The following is an 18,299-nucleotide window of genomic DNA, read 5'->3' as shown; positions in this document are numbered from 1 at the left end:
AGATACTTGAAGGGTCACCCCTGACGTCTAACAGTAGGAAGTGACTTGGGGCAGGCAGAGGGCAGCATGAAAGCCCTGGGCTCTTGAACAATGGTTGCTGATGGGTAAGAAATGAACAAAAAGAGGGAAAAACTACTTCACCAAAAACTCCACCCATGCATTTTCTGTGTATTTAGTTTCTGGCTTGCAAATGCTTAACTGCTTATAATAATAAGCAGCAACCTAATAACAGCCAACTATTAATATAAGCCAACCCACTGGAAGAATTAAAGCATTACTATTGTCTACTCTTACGCTCTTCTGCTCTCTCCTTCTCAACAGGCCAACTCCCTCTCCAGATATTAGTTGTATTTAGACCATAAGATTTATTTGGAATTTTTAGAAACCAAAGATTGTGCTATTAAGGGGCATCCGGGTGGCTCAGCCGGTTAAGCGTCTGCCTTTGACTCAGGTCATGATCTCAGGGTCCTGGGATTGAGCCCCACATCGGGCTCTCTGCTCAGCAGGGAGCCTGCTTCTCCCTCTGCACTCCCCCACCTCTGCTCATGCTCACTCATACTCATTCTCTCGTTCTCTCTCTCATTTAAATATGTAAATAAAATCTTTAAAAAAATGTTCTATTAATAATCTTGCCAGAACCAGGTGTAACCAGGTTCTGCCCAGGGCAACCAGGAAGGCACAGTTACCCTAGTATTATTTGAGCCCCTTCCATTTTAACCCAGAGAGGCTTTGTAACAATAAAAACTATCATGAAGGAATGCCAGGTGTTTTACCTATACCATGCCATTTGATCCTCCCAACTACCTGATGAAGTAGGTATTATTTTCACAATGTTACAGAAGAGGAATCTGAAACTCAGAAAGGTTAAGTAACTTGCCTAAGGTCACACTGTTAACAAGGGAAGCTTTCATCAAACAAGAGAAGCTTTCATCAAGCCTTTAATATATGTTAAGTCTTTTGCTAGCTGTTTCCACATTTGATGTGTCATGTTCATTCTTAACCTTTGAGAAAGGGATAAGGATATCTTTTTTACACACAAGGAAATAGCATTTCAGAGGAGTTATTATGTCATTCAAGTTCAACCAATTTAGGAAGTGTGTAAGTCCAAGTTAAACCCAGGGCTCTCTGAATCTAATGTATGGGGTTTTCTGCTCCCCATACCATCTTTCCAGAGTTTGATAGGAGAATTCTGAGTCCTTGCTCACTGAAGCCCAATTTGGTGAAGATAGTGAAGGGACAGCCAACGATGACATTTACCTCTTTCCCTATTTTTATTATTAGAGCTTTGCATCTGTCGTTATATATGTTTTTGAGACTCCTAGAAAAAAAAAAAAAACTCTGCTGAATTATCAGCAACCACAAGTGAAGCATAAACCTGTAGCTCTCAGCAAGCACTAGGACAAATCCCACTAAGATGCTACCAAAATTAGAGAGGATTTGTGTTTATGTGCAATGTTCCCAGATGGCCTCCTGCGAGGCACACAGCGCACAGAATGTGCTCATCCTTACTGACATGAAACCAAGCCTTTCAAATGACTTACAAGGGACCAAGGCAACTACACACATCATCTCGTCAGCATTAGTCATGTGACTACAATCCTCTCCAAATATGAAGTAGGTGAGCAGTGTGCATTCATGCCATCTAAATCTGTGCATTGCCAGAAGGGATTGGAAGTGGTCAGTAAGCGAGCAAAATTGTCAGAACAGTGCTTCTACCTGCCTGCCAAGGTGACCTGAGGGGAAATTTAGTAGAGTTCATGTTATATCTCATTGCTCTATACATTAGGGTCAAACCAAGCGTACTACAAAAGCCTGATGCAACAGGTGAAGGGTCCTAAAAGAAAGAACAAAAAGAACTAACATAAAGTCCTTCTTTGAGAGAAAATAGAGATTTCTAGGACAATCCTGAAGGTGTAGAACTATCTCTGAAAAATCAGTTCATCCTCAGTTTATTAAATCACCTCCTGGAACACGAGATAGGAAGAGAAGGACTATAGGCTTCCATATCGGAGAGAGTCAGATCCACAGCCTAATTCTGCTATTAACTGGCCTCTGTCACTCTGGGTTAGTCTATTTATCTTCTCTGAGCCTCAGTTGCTTCCCTTGAAAAATATATGCTCCTAATACCAACTTCCAGATATCATGTATGCATGTGCCAGGTGCAGGAGTAGAAGCATGTAAAATAGAGGCTCACTGAAAGTTAGTTTCTTCACTTTCTCTAAATGTGTGACCTTATCGAAGTCACTTTGTGACTGTTTCAGCTTCCTCATTTCCCCAATGCAGATGTAAAATCTCTCATAAGAATTAAATAAGAAAATAGATGTAAAAGTACCTACCACAGGTCCAGTTACAAGGTAAGCACTCAGTAAATACTAGTTCACATCCCAAAAGCACTGTTTGTCAGTGCAGACTTTCTTTTTCTTCAGCTGCACCATCTGATTTTACACAGGAATTAAAACAATGCTGTCATTCCCAAATAGCAAAAAACACAATGGTGTCTGCCTGGTTTTAACCGTCATGCTATCGGAACCAATCCAGGATACGGCCCTTGCACCAGCCCTAGGTCCCCAGTCTACTTCTACCACCCAATTGAGGCCCAGTGACCCACCACCTGCTGAGGCTTATTATCAAAGAGATACTGGTTTGCTATGCTGGGCCTTACTAGCAGGTTTCTAGTCACTCATTTCATGCTTCTTGTGGCAAATTATATTTGACTTTCAATTTAAAATCCAGGGTTTTCTAAAGTAAAACCTCAGTGTAATCATGGTGATAAAGCAGCAGCACATGCAGTTTTGACAGGATGGATTTTTCTTGTTTGTCATGAAGAGTCTCCCTCTGCACAAATCCATGCCCAAAGCCTGCCACCCCCACTCTCACTCCCACCCCCACGCACAGACCAGAGAATGATAGAAGTTCTACCCATTGATCCTATCTTGAATGCCCAGGGAACCCACACAGCACGAGGAGGGTACATGCAGAAGCGGAGGATTACTGTCCTACTGAAAGTCATGGAGGTCTTAGTTAGGCTTGGTTCAGTGAGCATGAAATGAATGAAGTTAGAAATGGGAAGAAAAGCCGTATCTCAGCAATAAAGTTTTCATCTTATTTAATCAAACATATATTTGCATATTTCTTTGGCAAAGACATCAGGTTCTCCAGTTGATGAGCTAAAGCAAAATCTGCCAAAAGAAATTGTTGTTGGTTCTCCCTTCTGAATAAGAAACATTTAACTCCAATTTTTCAGCGTGAACCTTCGGTGGCGATTAGAGGCATTTTCAAATCTGTCTGGGTGTCTTTTTGGTTATTTAATTCCAGAAACAAAATCTGGGATTCCGAGTATTTAGAGGAGGGATACTTAATTTTAATAGTATGATCTATTGCATGAAAGTTTGAAAAGCTTGGTCAACTCTGTTTTAAGAGGGTAATTTAAAAGTAGTTACCTTTGGCCCTAGACTGAAGCTGTATACTCACATCTGAATGAGGATTTTGGACCTGTATCATAGAGAGTACTTGATGTTTTTAGCATCTTGGAACTGGAAGCCTTAAAATCAGTCGACAAATTAGGGTATTATTTAAGCTTAACTCCTTTCAAGCATTCTTCATGATACTTCTTCACATAAATGTTGTCATACAGATTAATACATAATCTCCTCCCTTAATACCTTCCAGTTGGAAAGCAAACTGACGATTGAACAAGCCAAACTGAATTCTGATGTTGAAAACTTTAGAACTGCTAAAAATACAGAACCCAAAAATAATTCAACTTACCGTTGGAGATACACAAATTTTATGTCAAAAGTTAACATTCTAGCAGACAGACTCTGTAGAAAGGTTTCAGTTGCGTGGAAAACAGGTATTTACAAATAGATGACACATGTCCCCATGCCATAAATTTAAAGAAGAGTAGAATAAACACTGTTTGCTCCCAATGACAGTAACTGAGGACATGAATTATATGATTTATCCTCAGAAGAGCAAGGCAGGGGGATGCCTGGGTGGCTCAGCAGTTAAGCATCCGCCTTCAGCTCAGAGCATGATCCTGGAGTCCTTGGATCGAGTCCCACATTGGGGTCCCTGCATGGAGCATGCTTCTCCCTCTGCCTATGTCTCTGCCTCTTTATCTCTCCGTGTCTCTCATGAATAAATGAAGAAAATACTTTTTTTAAAAAAGAGCATGGCAGGGACTTCTGCTATATCTTTTGCAATCTCTCTACTGGCCACTAATTTCAGTGGCTCCTCTTCCTCACATCATTTGGAAACCCTGGACCATGATCATGTTTACAGCTTGGGCAGAAGAAACACTGCCTTAGCACACAAGAGGTTTCTAACCTTAGATTTTGAGAGACAACCCCAGGAAATGAAAGTGGGAATGATGAAAATTCCAGAAACAACCCAGATGGGAACAGCAACAGTTAGTGTCCCTCTCCCCTCAATGTCCCAATGACTAGGGTAGATCTGTCTCATTTGCCAGAGAGCTGTACTGTGCTCAGCCAGCTCATCTTATATACTCATCTGGAGACTTCAAGGTCTTTATTCACAACTGAACTAATATTTATCTCTGGAATTCCTTTTCTAAGCTCTAGGTTTTCCTCTAGACCTTCCTTTGGCCAAAAATTCATGGTAAGATAAGGGGCAATATCTATTATTCAGTTTATATTGGCTACTTTACCAAGTACTTCTTAACTCAAAATAACCAAATTATTATCAATATTATTTTACTCATCAGAAAATACAGACATAAGGAGGTAGAGGAGTTTAATATGAATCCTGAAGACTAATTTCAAGGCTTAATATGTTAACTATTACCCTCATACCCTCTTTGGCATAGAGTACTTCATCAGAGTGTTTTCTCAGCCTAACATTATTAGTAAAGCCAGGTATTTGGTTCCAAGCTTTTATTTTAATCTTCTTATTTCTACTATTTGCCTCTAAAGAAACTTATTTTTGGTTTATTATTATATAGCAGGAACTGGAAGTAATTTACTTCAAGATATATAAAGCCAACAAACAATCCATCTCCAACAACAATCAGGTATTTGCATCTTTTACCATATGATCATGGATTCTGACTTTATGCTGGCTAGGAGGGCAAAAAGACTTTCGATTAGGGGAGTCAAGAATATTGTCCTATTCCTGACACTAGAGATTCACTTACGGAAGAGGAAGTCATGGTATGAGTCCCCTGAAACCACCTAACCTCTCTCTTTCTTGAGAATAATCCATACAGGAACAGAGAGGATACATAGTAACAGGAATTTTAAAAGACACAGTAACATGACCTAGAAGTTAGAAGCCACCAGAAGTCCAAGAAATTATAATAATGACAACAACATCTACTTGTGAAATATCTACTCTATGCCCTCAATTTACAAGTGATTGCGATGATGATGATGATGATGAAGAAGAAGAAGAAGGAGGAGGAGGAGGAGGAGGAGGAGGCGGCGGCGGCGGCGGCGGCTGGTCTAGTGCTCCCTAGGGGCAAGCTTTGTTCTAAGTTCTTCATATATCTTAACAAGGGGAATCTTTACAATAATCCTATGGGATGTATACTGTCAACATTCGTGTTCTATAGATGAAGAGAATCTTAGAGAGGTTGAGTTATTAATGCTGGTTCAGAGATGGGTTCTACAATATCCTCATATGATAAAACCTCCCAAATTGCAGCATAAGACAAAGTTTCGTACTAGAAACCCAAATGACTTGAGTGACAACATCAGTACTGTCAGACAAGAATGGGTACAAATAAGAGAGAATGCAAAATCCAATAAAACTACTCAGGAGTAGCTACAAAGAATATTTCAAAGAAATGGAAGAAACTAACTTTATGGAAGACAGTAAAAATTCCCATCAAAGGGAAGAACTTATGTCTTAGGAAGTGAAAATATCAGAGAGACTTATAAATAATTTTAAAATACAGATTTTAAAAACCTAAAAGAGATGAAATACATAGGATCCAGAACAAGAAGTTATGAAGGAAGAGAGATATGAATCAAATATCAGTAGTTATGAAAATATATCAATTATAAAATCAGAAAATGAAAAGTACAGCCACTGGAAAACAATTATATTAGATGATGTGTGTCTGCACATACACACACACACATAGTATATGATAGGATCAACACAACTGACAAAAAATTATTAAATTGGAAGATACTCCTACTAAATTTAGGTAAAATGCAAAACAAAATGATAATAAACTGAAAGATGTGAAAGACAAGCTGTTGTAGTGTAAGGCAATGCCAACAAACCATATAGATTCAAGAACAAGCAGAAGCAGTATTTGAAAAAATAATGGCAGAATTTTTTAGGAAAAAATTACGAACATGAATCCCAGGATTCAAGGAATGCATCTTCAGTTAATTTAAAAAAATAAAGGGATCACTGGGTGGCGCAGCGGTTTAGCGCCTGCCTTTGGCCCAGGGCGCGATCCTGGAGACCCGGGATCGAATCCCACGTCAGGCTCCCGGTGCATGGAGCCTGCTTCTCCCTCTGCCTTTGTCTCTGCCTGTCTCTCTCTCTCTCTCTCTCTGACTATCATAAATAAATAAAAATTTTTAAAAAAAGGGAAAAAAATTTAAAAAAATAAAAAATAAATAAAGCATTTATCATGTGACCCAGCAATCCCACTAATAGAAATTTATCCTTAGGATGTATCTCACTAAATCAACGTGAGACAAGTTTATTCATGGTAGCCTTTTGCCATATCCAAATATTAGAAATAAACTCACTGCCCATCCATAGGAAATTAATTGAATTTTCTTCCACAAAATAGAGTACTATATAGCTATTTTTAAAAACTGATAAATCTCTCTATGCCCTGATATGATCAATGATTAACTGTTAAGTGAGAAAAGCTCAGGGGAGTATAAAGAGTACATATATTATGTGTTAGAAAGAGAAAAAAAATTATGTATACATGCATATTTACTTTTGCAAAAAGAAATACAAGACAGAGTAAGACAGAAACAAATAACACTAACAGCAAAAAGGTCACCTAGAGAAGGTTCATAGGAATAAGGTGAAAGCATCTGTACAGGGAATAAGACTTCTCAGAGCATATAGTGAGGAAGAAAAATGGACATAGAAGGAAAGATTAAGATGAAAGAAGCAATGAAGGGTAAATTACTTAGTATAAAATACTGGCAAATCTATTAACTAACAAATTTTATTTTAAGAGGCTATTATTATTACATAGTGTTGGCCAAAAAATATTGGAAATGGAAATGTGCAATGACAAAAATTTTGAATCCTAAGTTCTTTGTCATTTTTGCAGGGGGAAAGAGATGCTGAGTACCTTTCACCATTGTTTAAAAAATCTAAATACATATGTTAGAAATGTAATGATAGTCACCAAGAAATAAAAAGAGGATCTGCATATATTCCCATCCAACAATGAAAGCGTCTTGTCGGTCAAAGAAAGGACAAGAAATAAAAAACTAAGTGAAACAGAACCAATATAAAATGGTAAAAATATATCAGAAATTTTAAAATGTAAATGGATTAAAATCAAGCTTACAAAGCTGACCAAATATATAAATCATCATTGAAAATAAAGGAAAACAAGAAAATAACTAAAATAATATCTATGCATCATTATTAACATCTAATTAAATAGACTTTAAGGAGAAAATATGTATTACACATATATATGTAATATATATATATGTATATATATTATATAATTTAGAGTCCAAACCCCTTTCATCCTTTCCTGATTATCCATTCAGTACCCCCTTCCTCAACAATGATAAACCTCAAGTGATATTTCTTAAAAGCTAGTTGCTTTGTGGTATATGAAACCATATCAGTAAACTTTTTTATACTCTGTTATCTTAAAACCCATTGTTCTCCTTGCAGTTTGAATAGAACTTTTACCAATGCATGACTTTGTAACATCCTGTATTAGTTATCTGGAAAATCTTGACAATATTCATTATAAAGTACCAAAGACCACACCCATTAATTTAGCTACCATCTCCCCAGAATTTACAGCAGTGGTAAAAACTCACCATAGTGGATATATGTGTGACAAAATTCTCATTTTCACTAGAAAGTTCCATGTTTATCATTAGCAACAAATCCTGTCAATTATTTCCCTTGAAGAGACAGGAGTATTTGTTCACTTTTGAGAAATTGTTAGCCAGATATAAGTCTGAAAAACCATAATTTGTCTGCCAATAGTACTTTCAAATAAAAATGGCATTCAATTAAAAAAAAACAACTACTGGTTCATCTTGCAATTCAAACAATGGTGCAAGTACTTTTTCTTGAGACACAACTCTATTTCAGTATGCAGGAGTACTTTATGCAAACTTGCCATTTTATCACACAGAATATAAAAAAGACACATGTTCAAGGGTCAATATTTAATCAATTTAATAATTTTTTACTGCTTCTTCAAGGGCATTCTTAAGCAAAACTGATCTTGTTTCTTAACTGCAAGTATGTGGCTATGAGGAGTATAATGCCTATTTCTGTCTAGTGGCATTGCCACAATTAATGCTAAGACACCATCAATGTCACCTCCCATTTCTTTTGCACCATCAGTGCAAATGTTGACACATATTAATCTAAGTACTAACATAATACTAAATTACAACCAAGTGTCATTCTAAAAATAATGGTCACCAGGTGGAACCAGTGAAACAATTTCAGGAGTCCCCAGACCATACGTTGGGAACTGGTGCAGTTTTGCATTTCCACTTCTCACTGGTAAGGGGTTAAGCCAAGTGTCAGAGATAGGAAATAAAGGCCATCCCTCAATCTCTCAATCTCTCTGTGAATCTCCATATCTCTCTCAACCTCTCTAAATCTGTCTGTTAATCTCTCTCTCCTTCTCCTTTTGTGCCTTTCTCTCCCTCAATTTATCTCTCTCTCTCTCTCTCTCACACACACACACACACACACAAACACACACACGTTACTGGTTCCTGTTAAATGCAATTTAGCTTTTAAATTACAACCCTACAATGCATCTAACCTTGTCTGTGAACTAACACAGCCCTTCTTCCTCCCCTTGGCCATGCCAAAAGCCTACTGCTGCACCTCCACCCTTCCTAGGATGGAGTCCCACCTCCTAACCCAGACACCTATCCTGAATTCCCTGCATATATTTCCCAGCAACTGCACCTGCTTTGTCCCTTGTATGCCACTGTTCCATCTGAAAAATCTGGGTACTTTAGATATGGGTTTGGAGGTGGACAATACTCTTTCAAAAATGATATTTGCAAATAGTATCCAATTTCTTAATACAGGACATAGAAATCACTCATATAAAAATGACTGCCAATGCCAGCTCTCCTGTCCTCAGATCACCACAGAAAACCATGGAGGGTTCAGAAATCCTGTCATTTCAGAATTTGAAGAGAGAAAATAAATATTTTGAACAAACATGATTTGAGCACTTAAATGTTCATTAAATTGAATTATTGATGAAAATGGAATATTGAAAAAGTCAGACACACCTTAAAACTTAATTTGCAGCAATATTCTAAGTAGGGATGGCTTGGACTACTTCTTAAATCCCCTTGCCCAAATTTCACACGCACAATTTCCACTTGATCTCATGGCTTAAAATTGTAACTATCAGAGACTAATCTAGGTTAGGAATCGAAATTTGCAAACACATCTTGATTCACGGAGGTGCCTGCTAGCAATTCATGGATGGGAATGGGGTCAGAAGAGGGACAAGGGGGGTTAATAATTTTGGAATACACAAAAAAGAGAGAAGTGAGTTTACAGAGAAACGAAGGAAGTCAGACGAAGTAGATGCAACAAGCAGAGAAGAGAGTGCCAAAGACGCTTCATCTCCTCAAAAATCTTGCCTAGTCGGACCAGATGTTAAAAAGGTAAGCAAAAATAGTCTATTTTTTCTCCTCCTGATTGCTGAACTGCATGGTTCTTGATAGCAGATAACAGAACTTAGGTCTTTGCCATCATTCCTTGAGTTATATGAGGGCCGGGGATGAAATTGCTGCCAACCATAGAGCCAAACTTCCTTCTACCAGTGTTTCTGCAGGCTACTGTATTACAGGAGGAGCCACACACCCGGAGAAGATATTCTCAATGCACATAAATTGACAAAGGATTAGTGTTCAGCAGAGTGTGATTTCCACACAACTGATTTACAAACATAGATTTTGCACATAATTCCTTAGTTGATTGAGATTCTCCTCTTGAGAATTACTTTGATTTTTTTCCTCTGTTCTTTTTCTTTTCTTTTTCCCTCTTGAGGGGTCAATACATGGTGGGTGCCAGCTACCCATGGATAAGTAAAACATGCTCCAGCCCTCAGAAAGCATCTCCCAGCATAGCAGAGGAATGTATTGCTGAGGCAAAACTGACCCAATGAAAGAGAGAGGAAAGTATAAAAGAGGTTAAAGAATGAAAATTCGGTTGGATAGGTTTTCTTTCCAATAGTCCTTCTAGTTTTTCTTATTACTTTCTACCAAAATTCTGAGTGTCATGGACTGAATTTTTGTGTCCCTCTCCCCAACTGCACATATTGAAATTGTAACCCCCAAAGTGATGATATTAAGAAGTGGGGGCCTTTGGAAGATAATTAGGTCATGAGGGTAGAGCCTTCATGAATGGGGTTACTGCCCAAATAAGAAAAGACATGAATTATTCCCCTTCTCTGCCCTTCCCCCCCATATGAGGATACAACCAGAAGTCAGTAGGTTGCAGCCCGGAAGAGGGTTGTTACCGATACCCGACCTGGCCAGCACTCTGATCTTGGACTTCCTGCCTCCAGAACCATGAGAAATCTGTTGTTTATAAGCCACCCAGTCTGTGGTAAATAATTTGTTGTAGCAGCCCAAACTAAGATATTAATTTCACTAAGAAAATCATCAAGAAAATGTTTAAGTCAACTAGATACAGAAGTAATTTTTCAAAGGAAGCTACTTAGTGTATCTACTGCCACCTTTACTCGCCTCCCATACCATCCCAGACACCCAGAGTGAGCTGACTTGCTCATAATTATGGATGTGCACGCTGCAACCTCTTCACTACACCGACAAGCCAGGCACAACCATCAAAGTGTCATTGTTCTGCCCACAATCTGTACTCTCCTCAGAGACCACATTGTTGGCAGTTACTTAAATGGTTGATGTTGCATAATAAACACTATGCAAAAATGTCAGTCCCCAATGCAGCCCGCCTGCCATACTCCAGAGGTTACACTTTGTGAAGTTCATGCCAGAACGTTCTGCTTCCACTGAGTGCTTAAATGCTCTTAGCAAGAAGAGCAGATAGGATCTGTTCTCCATCAAGACTGGAAATAACAAGGTTTGCAAAAAGTATAACTTCCCCAATCAACAATTTGTGCTAAAAAATGAGTGCTTGACCCACAGGCAGGGGTTAAATTTTCTTTCAAACTTTTTTTTTTTTTTTTTAGTTTTTCTCTCATGCTTATAGAGCGTTGTCTCATTTGATGCATCACTGCCCCCCCCCCCCCGCCCTACCTTTTTATCAGGGGTTGCATGTGGTAGTTTGTCTTCCAAATAAAAACTGTCATGGCCACAGCCTTTGCTGAGAACCCACCCAGCACAGCAGGAACCATTCGCTCTTTCTGGTGAACCTGATCAAGCCCATCTTCTGTCAGCTTCTTGATTCTGAGCTTAGCTCCTCAATTAAAGGAAAAGCAAGCTTTTGCAGGCCTGGGCTCAAGCCAGCTTCCTCCCTTGAGTAGTCTCAGCCCAGATGTTGGAGAACATTTGCAAATGATGCTAGATCTATTTCTCTCTTTGGATTCATCTCCAGGCATCCCAAATCTGCTTCCCTTCCTGGCTGCTTCCTCCCTGCCCCTTGGAACAACAACTGACATTTATACAACACCAGCATTTACCCAGTGCTTCCACACACAATAGCAGATACTAATTACTTGCTGCAAGCCAGGCACTGTACAAGACACTTAACAAGCACTACTATATCTAATCTTCAAAATTCCCTGTTGGGTTTTTCTATTCTCATTTTACCCATCAAGAAAGTGAAATATGCATCTCTGATATGGAATCTTGCCTCATGAGTTTCTGCTTAAGCTACACCAAAATGCATGATGCCATCATTGCATTTCTGTTTCTTACAGGGACTTGTGATGGTCAGAAGCCATCTAGATATTTACGATGATACCGCCATATTTTGCAATCGCCTCAACTAATTCAACATTTTTAAAAATTTAGCCACTTGGACTCCATGGAGCCTTTTCAGAGCACTCAGCTTAATGGTTGAGGAAACAACACTCTACTTTGTTGTCGCTGAGCTCCTATTTCAATGGTTTGCATAAAGATAAAATGTGCAAGTGCAGCAGAAGTGCAAGCAGGAGAAGTAGGCTCAGGAAGAGCCTGGCTGACTCCTGGTGAGACGAAACTTCAACTAGCGAGCACAGGAGTGCAGGGACATTCTAGAGAGTAATTGTGTAGCCTAAAGACTCAGTAGGAGCATTTCAGAAAACACGTTATCAGTTTTACTGCTAATTGATGGTACTTCGATTTAATGTAGTCAGGATGGTCAAGGGAGACTTTCGGGGAGATGATACCTGAGATCAGAAGACATAGAAATTCGTTAGGTGACAAGGAGGAAGAAGAACAATTCAGGAGGGGACAACATGTGAAAAAAAAAAAAAAAAAGAGCAAACAAAGCAATTTCAAGGGAACAAAATTACCAATAAGGATAATTAAGTGTCTTTAGTCAGAAGGGAGATCCCCAGAATAAATACTGGGGCTGCTAGCAGATACTTGACAGGTCAAGAGGGGAACTTCCAGATTTCCCCTTGGTGATCTCCAGAATTTCCCAACAAAGCAGTAACATCAAATGCCTTAAAGGAGGACATGTGAAAAGAACCAACTCAGGGGATCAGACCCCCAGAACACAGAGTGAGAGGTGGGAGATGTACAGAGAATGAGAATGACCAGATATGTCTCTGGAAAGGTCACTAGGCTGCACGTCAGATGACTTGGGTCAGAGCGCTGGCTCTCTTAAATAGCAGCTGTGTGACATTTAGGAAATCGTTACTTTCCCAAATAGATTGTGATCCCAGTCCTGGGTCTAAATTCTGACTCTGCAAATTGTTAGTATATAACCTTGGGCAAATTACACAACTAATCTGAATCTCAGTTTTTCTCTTTGAATAGAGATAAGAACAGCTTCCTTATAGAACTGTAAGGATCAAATGAGCTGATAAAGGAAGAGCACTTATTATATATGGCAGATGCTGTTGGTGCTTCATCCATATCCCTCATAGTTACCACTGTTCCCTGAAGGATTTCCAATTGACAGTTCCTGCATTTTATGCCTGAGGACTTTGTTTCCAACATTTGGGAAAGTCACTTTGTCCCTGCAAAACTGACACTACCTTTCCTTGCGCAGCAGCCCTTAGATAATGACTCTGGAGTTGAGCATAAGTGTTCCAGCTTCTTTAGTCTTAAAATCATTCCAAGGTCTGTGTTTTACTCTTTTCCCCAACTTCTCCCAGGGGATTAAGCTCCACCCACCTTGCACTTCAAGAGTAAATGACTTTCACACAATCTTTATCTCAGGGTCTGCTTCTGGGAGAATTCAAACTAAGGCTTTATACATGTATCATGTAATAAGCACTCAATAAATTTTTTACTAATTAGTGATATATGATGAAAACTGTTATGCCTATCAAAGACAGTAAGTTTTTTCAGGGGAACTCTAATGATTGTTCCAGTTTCTAGGAAAAATCTAGAGATTGTTCCTGCATAAAACTGGAATAGAAAGGATTCATCTTTTTTTCTACAGGAAAACGGAGACTAGCTATATGAGCAAAATGAAAGGTAACTAGATTAAAAAAAAAAAATGTCATCTGAACTGCTCTGAAAGCCAAGCAAAGAATTCAAGATAGCAGCAAATGTTATGTATTATTTGAGGAAGTTGAAAGAAGCTACAAAAAAATGCTGGTGCTTCCCCTAGGACACAAGCCTAGACTCCTGTTGCAAAGCCAGACTTAGGGGCAACTGGCCTCTTCTTCCATCCTCTAATACTTCAGGATAGTCACCCATATAAAGACATGTTACGTAAGGCAGGTTTACATAAAGAATTCAGGGGTGCTCATTGCAGTGAGCAGGACTATGCATGGCACAGCTAATCAGTAAGGAAGCAATTGTGGGGTTCTGAGGATTTCTCAGACTTGTAGGCAGTTTATCATTATGGTCACAACCAGCTTCCTTGGCAATGTCAAACCAACCTGCTGGGGATGGGTATGAATGTGGAGGGTAATGGTAGCAGACTTCATCCAATAAGGACATAATACAAAAGGGGAGTAACCCATTCCAGCCATGAGCCCTGTGATTCCTTTCACTCCAGGGGCCTCATCGTGGACCTCAAGCTAAGGATCACAATCATACTATTTTCATTATTAACTAGTACCACCCTAATAATAAAAATCTCTTAGGAAAACTGTGGTCAGCAGCATTCAGATCGAGAACACTGAGCTACCCAGTAGGATATATTTCCCGGGGTTTTGTGTACATTCAAGCCAAGAAGAAAATTAATGCTGATTTTAACTTGATCCTCGAAAATAATAATTTTTATCATTTATTATGTGGCACTCACTGGGTAGACTATTGTGTGTGTTTTTTTACTTAGCCTCAAAACTATCCTCTGATGTTAGCTGTGGCTGCATAAGCCATTTTAAAATTTAGTGCCTTAACACAATAACCATTTATTACTTCCTGTGAGTAGAGAGCCAAGCCATTTTGGGCCTGCTGATCTCAGCTGGGCTTACTCACTTGCCTGGGGTCTTGGCTGGGACAACTGGGCTGACCTGGCTCTGCTCCACATGGCCCCTCACTCTTGAGGAGGCCAGCCCAGGCTCCATCTCAGGGTACGGGCACAGCTCCAGGAGAATAGAAACATGGGTTTGGAACTGGCACATCTTCTCTTCCACCACAATGTGTTGCCAAAGCAGGTTAGCTCCAATTCAGGAGGTGAAGGGAAATCTTCCATCTCCTGATGGAAAAAGCATCAAAGTCACATTGCAAAGAGCATCCATACTGAGAAGGGTAAAGAAAGGTGACCATTTTTCAATCAGCCCAGGACATTTGGTAATTGGTGTGATGGGCTCACTGATACTATGAGTAGAAATAAAATATAAGCAGATCCTTAAACATCTCAAGGTATGTAGGCCTTTGCATGCAGTTAAAGCAAGGAGGAATAGTATTGGAATTCCTTAAACACTCTTTTTATCCAGTTCTTCACTTTACTGGTTAGGTTTCCCCTCTGTTTTTCTGGGAAACCTCCATAGGACCCCAGAGACCTTCATCTATCCCAAGCATGCTTAAATTCTTCAATCATACCTCTTATCATACTATATCATATTACTTTATTTAACCTCTCTGACTTCCTTTGGAAGGTAGCTTTCTGAGGACAAGAACTGTCTTTCCTCTTCTTCATTATACCACATGCCCATCAATAGGCAGAGAGCATGGCAAAGAATAGCCACAGAATAGGCATTGCATAGTCTGTTTGACAAATGAAAATACAGAAAAATATGAATGGAAGTTAATCAGGAAAGTCATTGTGTGACTAAGAGTGCACAGGCACATGGAACTGTCATTACTATTTAAATAAAGAGATACAAATTCCTTGTGATGGAGAAATCCCAGCACTAAATGTTAGGTAGCACCCAGCTATCTCCTTCTTTGTTCTTTTTCTTGGGGTAACACTTTACTTGCTAGAGGACCACAGCATTTTAGCACCATAAAAAAAATAAATAAATAAAAAATAAAAAATAAAAAAACCACCTCAAACACCTCAGTAATTTGTCTGTAGGCTCTTGAGCAATTGAAAGCTAAAAGTCTATCACAGGGTTCTAAACAAGGGTACATTTCATGATTGGATTTCTGTCTACCATAGAGCTGGAAATAAATTATCCCCAATTTTTGGTGAGGTATACAGATCTACTAGACGATTTTCTCTTCAGTCATGTTTCCAATGACTAAGTAATTATTTTTTCCAATTCATCCCTAATAAATTTTTATTTGGATCAAAATTGAATAGTCTTGGTTATACAGAACTAGGTTTGAAAACTACTGGGTGCTAGAGAATAAAGTATAAGATAACAGGATTGCCTTGTTGGACCAATCCACACAATTAATTTCAGTTTAAAATATATGAAAATGTAAATAAATAAACAAATAAATAAACCAAAGTGTAAGGTAATTTTCTTTAAGAAAAGAACAACAAAATAAATGCAATACCGTTCCATTTTTCTGCAACTATTTTTCTTATAGTATTTTAAGGTTGAACAGCAAAAAGAATTGTAGGTTAGATGTATTTGCTAAAATTTTTAAATAAGCCTCAAAAAAAAAGAAAGTTCTCAATCACAGGTCTTGTGAAATAAAATTTGATATAAACTTTATCATGTTTGGAATTTAAGAAAATGTATCCAGAAATTCAATTGTGAGAAACTAACAAGCCCATGGAAATAAGATAAATAAATTCACACATAACATTTGACTCAATAGTTGAACATAGGAATTAATTTTACAGGTATCCTTTAATGTGTTCACAAAAAGGCACATTCAAGAATATTTATTGAAGCATTTTTTAACAAATCAGGAAGAATTTAAAGCACTAATTTAAACATTCAATAAAAAGCTATTAAGTAAATCTAGTACATACATACACACATGTATATAATGGAATGTCATATAGCAATTAAAATGAACAAGGCAACATATCTATGTACCAATATGTAACTTTCTTCAAGATATACTCTTAAGTATAAAAGAAAAGCAAGAAAATGAACAATGTGTATGCATACTAAAATTTGTATTTATTTTTTTTAAATGGTATGAATTCTGTAACCTCTGGAAGGATACATTTAAACACAAGTAAGATTGACTGTCTCCTGGGTGAGAAACAGAGATTGATCCTCAATAATGAAGGAAAGAGTTACACTACCCTTCACTTAGTTTTATATCTTTAAATTTGTTACCTTATACTTAACATTAGCTAATCAAGAGCATAAGAATAAACCTGAAAATGACAAATAAGGAAAAACCTACATCAAGAGAGAATTTTAAAGTAAAGCCTGAATTACAAGAAATATTTCAAATAGGGATCCCTGGGTGGCGCAGCGGTTTGGAGCCTGCCTTTGACCCAGGGCGCGATCCTGGAGACCCGGGATCGAATCCCACGGCGGGCTCCTGGTGCATGGAGCCTGCTTCTCCCTCTGCCTGTCTCTCTCTCTCTCTCTCTCTCTCTCTCTCTCTCTCTCTCTATCTGTGTGTGACTATCATAAATAAATAAAAATTTAAAAAACAAATAAATAAATATTTCAAATAGAGATAAACCAGGAGTTAAAAAAGAATAAAAACTGGTTCAACATGTATATACATAAGTTACAAAGACAAATATTAGTACATTTAAGGCATCTGGGTAGGACTCAAGAAAAGTTTCAGTGAAAAATTACACTTGCTCTTAGGTCAATTATATAGTTTACACCTTACCCTAAAAAATTTCCATCCTAACAAAAAACATAAAGACACATACCTACAGACGTACAAACACACACACACACACACACACACACACACACACACACACCAGTGGGCCATTTAAGCAGAGAGGTGTCACCATATTTAATAAAATGGAGGTATTTCTCATCTATTTTGAAGAATTGAGATATCCAAGATTCTCAAATGGGCATAGTGTAGGTTTGAAGAACAGAGACCAAGAAAGCTAAGCACTGTGTTAAGTAGAGTAACTTACTTTTGAAATGGAAATACTAGTTTGCATTTCAAAATAGATAAAATAGTTAAACAGGAAAACCTAAAAGGACAGGACTGCCACTTATAACAATGATAGAGTAGATGGTATCCAATTAATTCTTCTGCTGAGAACGACTATAAAAGCTCAATAAAATATGAAACAAAAACTAAACAGCTCTTTGAGGGCATCAGTGAGCAAATAGACAGACAAGACAAAATATGCTGAGATCCCAAAAGGGAGGAAATTGCATTGAGGCAAAACCAAGTTCTCAGCCACTTTTCCTGCTTGATGCTAATTTCTCAGGAGCAGAGACAGGGCTTTTAAGTAGAAGGCAGTGACTCAGAGTTTCAGCCTTTCTGTGGGGCTGGGAAGACAAATAATTGAAGTTCAAGGTTCCTGAAACAACCAGGGACAGAAAAGCCAGAGACCTGAGAGAAAAGATTACCTCAGGGAAGTCAAGACATCATTCTTTTCCCCTCAAGCCATTTGCAAATTCCCAATCTGCCCTGGCAAGGGGCCAATAAACCAAGCAGCTAGGATCAGCTAGCAGGCTAAAA

At 38.4% G+C, this 18,299-nt stretch overlaps 1 long non-coding RNA gene across 8 annotated transcripts in view; it reads right to left on the bottom strand.

The window, feature by feature from the left end:
* LOC118351967 (uncharacterized) overlaps window positions 1-18,299 on the bottom strand; it is an 839,933-nt gene that overhangs the window by 723,248 nt on the left and 98,386 nt on the right. For 6 of the 8 annotated variants that reach the window (XR_007404911.1, XR_007404914.1, XR_007404913.1 and 3 more), the window contains one exon: window positions 14,757-14,976. The exons of the other annotated variants lie outside the window; for them this stretch is intronic. This is a non-coding gene — a long non-coding RNA (uncharacterized LOC118351967). The remainder of the gene's footprint in view (window positions 1-14,756; window positions 14,977-18,299) is intronic. 8 annotated transcript variants of the gene reach the window in all.

The sequence above is a fragment of the Canis lupus genome, chromosome 22, assembly GCF_003254725.2.
Source record: "Canis lupus dingo isolate Sandy chromosome 22, ASM325472v2, whole genome shotgun sequence".
In the NCBI taxonomy this organism is placed as follows: domain Eukaryota; kingdom Metazoa; phylum Chordata; class Mammalia; order Carnivora; family Canidae; genus Canis; species Canis lupus.
Note: the sequence above shows the minus strand (reverse complement) of the source record. Positions and strands in the feature narration are given on the sequence as shown.